Source organism: Pinus tabuliformis, chromosome 5_2 (assembly GCF_031772625.1).
Source record: "Pinus tabuliformis cultivar Carrire ecotype Pingquan chromosome 5_2, CPIR1, whole genome shotgun sequence".
Classification (NCBI taxonomy): domain Eukaryota; kingdom Viridiplantae; phylum Streptophyta; class Pinopsida; order Pinales; family Pinaceae; genus Pinus; species Pinus tabuliformis.
Genome location: NC_142306.1, coordinates 2,474,573 through 2,479,997, shown reverse-complemented (window position 1 = coordinate 2,479,997; position 5,425 = coordinate 2,474,573). Strand labels below are relative to the sequence as shown.

General features: G+C 32.9%; 1 long non-coding RNA gene across 1 annotated transcript; it reads left to right on the top strand.

Annotated features, from left to right (window-relative positions):
• The first annotated feature begins 1,247 nt into the window (after positions 1-1,247).
• On the top strand, positions 1,248-3,632 carry LOC149157211 (uncharacterized). The gene is made up of 2 exons (XR_016262034.1): positions 1,248-1,447; positions 3,246-3,632. It is a non-coding gene; the product is annotated as an uncharacterized LOC149157211 (long non-coding RNA).
• Positions 3,633-5,425: the final 1,793 nt, after the last annotated feature.

Sequence of the window (5,425 nt, the reverse complement as noted above, 5' to 3'; positions counted from 1 at the left end):
TAAATTTAATATATCAATTCAAATTACACAAGTGACACCATATAAAGAGAAAAAATTAAAATGAGGTTGGTTATTATCATATTTGCATTGAAATTATATATTTGTTTTTTGGTTAAGTCGGGAGAAAGAAATCTACTTTCACTACGGAAAAGGGGCAAACAAGAAGTTATTTTTTTTGCAAGGAAATTCCAAATACATTATCACATTAGTTTAGTGGTTTCCATTTATTAATATAAGTATGCAATTGAGGAATGGAAATGGCATCCAAACGAGAGACCATGAAATTAACAAACCTTGGACTTTGTGTGAGATCACTCCCTTATACCCTAATTTTCTTAGGAGTTTCTCCTATGATATGGTGAAGCATGTATCCCAACATAGACTAAATTAAATTAACACCCAATTTTTCACTAGTGTAGATATTATATCTTGTACCAAATGGAAGTACTTCATAGTCATGGCCCTCCATATCAACATTTTCTTCAATAAATATCTTAGGCTTGAAGGTAAATGGGCTCTTCCATATAGTTAGGTCTTTAAAAACGACTTGCATATTTACATGTATATTAGATCCTTTAGATATATTATGACAACCAATCATCAATATTTTATGTTTTTCTATGCAAAATCATTAGAGAAGTGGGTGGACATGCAAAGGGCCTTTTTTGTGATATATTAATTAATTATAGATGATGAAAATCAATGTCACTCATCACTTTATCTAGTTTGTCTTGTGATAAAAATATAAACATACCATTCCATAGATAAAAATATTAATAAGACCCCCTAGAGGAACTATTAATGAAGATGATCCCAAATAAACACAATATGTTTTGTCAAAAATATCTTCATCCCAACATGATGCTCACACTACTATGTGATATTGTCTATATTTCTTTTATTTTTGCTTACAGATCGTATGTCACTCCAAACTTAATACATCCTCCTAACAACATTTCAATCCTTACATATAAATCTTAATATTAAATATACATTAACCTTTACTATAATAATAATGGATATAAAAAATACAACCTCAAAAATTTGAATTCTTAAAAAAAAAACCAATTTTAACTTTAACACCCTTTATATATATCTAACCTTTTATATATTGTACGTGATAAAAAATTATTTTGTGTCATAGTTATGTGCTTATTATCTTAATATTAAATAAAATAGTAATAAATATAAAAATTCTTTTTTGGGTTGTTCTTAGTTTCCCATACCCGGTTCGATTTCCTATTCTTTCGACTCGCTCAATTGATTCTACAAGGGAGCCCATAACTAAAGGGGAAAAATGGAGAGCGGTGTGGAGATTGCCAGGAGCCACAAAACTGTTGTCCCTCCTCACCACAACACTGCTAGCGGGGCCACAAGATTTACTCTTAGCATCCATGGCATGCAAAGTCTGGATCGAAGTGCTCACGCAAAAATACCAAAAGCTCAGGTCCTGTGCACTCCTTTCTCTCGTTTTCGCTCTTCAAACATGTCAAATACTTAAATATTTCTAAATGTATGGATCAATTGCAGGACCAAGATATCCAGTTGGCCTCCAAATCCCTTAAAAACCTAGTTAGGGAACCCTGACCAACCACAGGAATGTATTTCAAATCTAGGGTTTGTGAATAAATGTACTCTATTGAAGGATGTTGCCACTTCGATACCAAATTTGTAGGATTTAGGTATTAAGGCCTTGACTAGGGTTTGCAAAAGCTTAGCCCTATTTATAGCAGGAAAATCCTCAAGTTTTCCTACTTGTTCTCCTTCTCAGACCTTGACTACACTTTGTAGTCTTGTATGCAGCTCCTCAACACATAAGCCCCTCAATACATCCGAATTACCCTCTAATGGTAGCAATTTCCAATGGAATTTGGTCACGACCCTTTGTATTTTCTTCTCGGATTCTCAACGAAAGTGCGAAATTCCACATTTAGCACAGTCGTCGCCTTGTGAGCAGATAATCTAATGTTGGGACTATCAGGAATGCACCAGCGACAAACACTCTGCTTATGTTGTAGTAATCTGCAAGCTACAATGGTGTTTTGGAACGCATGTAGGAAACACCATTCACTGCATAACGTTGTTTGCCATCAATGATGGGGGCTTAGTTTGAGAGGATTATTGTTTGATTAATGTTGATTTTCCTGTAGTGGAAAGATTCTTGCGGATTGGACGATCTATAGATTGCGATGAGCCGCACTAGCTACCAAGTTCCATCTATACAACAATAGCCATTCAAATTTTGATAACATGTTGTCTCCAAACATTTCCCCCAACCTGGATGTAGGAAATCTCCTTCAGGTACTTTACTAGGTTAGCCCTAATGCATACTTGACATTGCGGTCTAGGGTTAAAAAGCCTAATTAGTTTGTCACAGATGGAACTCCTAATAGGAGCTGAAATTTGCACCAGGAACCCCAAAAATTACTTGGAAGCCCAAAAAGATTAACCTAAATAGGGAAGGACAGTTGAGTGGTTTGTTTTGCAGAGAAATCTTCCTCCTAGGGATACAACATCACCATTGTTTCAGCATAACCAAGGGCCCTGAGCACAATGGGTTTTCTCTTTAAAAGAGAACAAGGAATAACCCTTTGTTAGGTTATGGGTGGCTGAACTGTGCCAATTGTAAGGCTCCCAGACTTCCTTTACATAGGGCTTTATGATGGTCTTGGGTAGGATCTAGCTCCACAAAATAGTCCAACAAAGTAAAGTGTTTGAATTTATCACAGAGAACAAAATGTTCGTTATCAGGAATTCCATTCTCATGAATGTCATTACCTTTGTCGATTTTGTGGAAGAATAAAATGAAAGAAGATAAATTACAAAACGTAGAAAGAAAAGTAAACAATAAAATAGAAGAAGAGGGAAAATGTAGAATTTCAAATAGGATTATTTTTTCCCTAACAAAGTTAAATTTTTCACATTGGTATGATTTGAATCTTAATCAATATATGTTTGTTTTCTAAATACTTTCTTTGATGCTATCTGTTTGAATTGATTATGCAACTATTTTAATTGAATGGTTTATAATTATTTTTTCATTCAAGTAATAGTTCTGATTCTTGAATTTTTGTTAAGTGTCTTTATTCTCTATAGTACCTACCAATATTTAATGTGGTCGTTATTTTCAACTCGAGACCTAGATGTAGGAAATTGATTACATTTGTTTTCAACTAGCTTATTCTTAAGGTCATGGCTGTCTATTTTTTTTCTGGTTTATCTATTTTTTGTCTGGTTTGTTTTAGATACTCGCCAAACCTTAAAGAAATTAAGGTTTTGAAACACAAGAAAGTTCGAAGAGCAAGATTGTATTACTTAAGAGAAAAAGTCCCGAGGTTTTCAACCTTCAAATAATGATTCTAGGACTTCGAAATTTGACTCCATTCATTCTTATGAATGCTAGTTGCTTATGTAGGTAAGTAGATGATTGACCAATACCATCCAATATATGTAAACGGAAGGTGGAAAATGTGGGCATTGCAAATGTTGGCCACCATATGTTATAAAAAAATTTGGGACATCTTTGTTTGAAGTTGAATTTTTTTTCCTCCCATACATGTGACCAACAAATTACATGAATTTATTTACATCTTATTTTGTATGGCACTCCTTTTGATGAATGACAAGATATTTTTTCTGATTAGTTATGAATGTGGAATAAAAATCCTTCAGTTTTAGAAGCTTTGAGGAAGAGGTTTTGATTTTCTTTCTCTCTTTGATATTTGTACATACTTCTTCTGCTCCTTGTTCTTATCTCTATTCACTATGCACATTTTATGCTTAATACCAAGGCATATTCTCAACAAAATGTGTGCAACAATATCATAAATGAAGGATATAGAGAAGACCTTCCCTATTGTGTGTCGGATTCAAAGTGAGTGGTAAACCCTAAACGATGAAGTTCATGGCTGTCTATTTTTTTTTCTTTTCTGGTTTGTCTTTTTTTTTTTGTCTGGTTTGTTTTAGATACTCACCAAACCTTAAATAAATTAAGGTTGTGAAACACAAGAAAGTTCGGAGAGCAAGACTGTATTACCTAAGAGAAAACCTCCTGAGTTTTTCAACCTTAAAATAATTGATCTACGACTTCAAAATCTAACTCCATTCATTGTTATGAATGCTAGTTACTTATGTAGGTAAGTAGATGATTGATAAATGCAGTCCAATATATGTAAATGAAAGGTGGAAAATGTGGGCATTGCAAATGTTGGCTACCATATGATATAAAAATAAATTGGGACATCATTGTTTGAAGTTGATTTTTTTTTTTTCTTTTGAATCGAACCCATACATGTGACCAACAAATTACATGAATTTATTTACATATTATTTTGTATGGCACTCTTTGTTTGATGAATGACAAGATATTTTTTCTGATTAGTTATGAATGTGGAATAAAAATCCTTCAGTTTTAGAAGCTTTGAGGAAGAGGTTTTGATTATTTTTTTTTGCTCTTTGATATTTTTACATACCTTTGCTCCTTGTTCTTATCTCTATTCATTATACACATTTTATGTTTAATACCAAGGCATGTTATCAATAATAAGTGTGCAACAATATCATAAACAAAGGATATAGAGAAGACCTTCCCTATTGTGTGTGAGATCCAAAGTGATTGGTAAACCCTAAACAATGAACTTAGAAAATACATCTTTTAAATCATTGTTTGAATGCTTTCGAAACCAATATTTCAAAGAAGAATTGTTGGTGTTAAAACTGTTTTTTTACTCAAACATAATATGTTCCTACCACAACTGGCTTTTAGCGTAAGAGATTTTTGACTCTGGCAATTCATAGCTATTTATACCTCCATGTTATATATGTAGGCTAATCAGGAATTCCTTGTTCATTATTCTCTCTGTGTAGATTTTTTCATATTTTTTAATCTACATGTCTAGCGCAATATTGTAATTACCTAAGAGAAAAACTCTCGAGGTTTTCAACCTTCAAATAATGATTCTAGGACTTCAAAATCTGACTCCATTCATTGTTATGAATGCTAGTTGCTTATGTAGGTAAGTAGATGATTGACCAATGCAGTCCAATATATGTAAACGGAAGGTGGCAAATGTGGGCATTGCAAATGTTGGCCACCATATGATATAAAAAAAATTGGGACATCATTGTTTGAAGTTGATTTTTTTTCTTTCTTTTGAATTGAACCCATACAAGTGATCAACAAATTACATGAATTTATTTACATCTTATTTTGTATGGCACTCTCTGTTTGATGAATGACAAGATATTTTTTCTGATTAGTTATGAATGTGGAATAAAAATCCTTCAGTTTTAGAAGCTTTGAGGAAGAGGTTTTGATTTTTTTTTCTCTTTGATATTTGTACATACTTCTGCTCCTTGTTCTTATCTCTGTTCATTGTACACATTTTATGTTTAATACCAAGGCATGTTCTCAACAAAAAGTGTG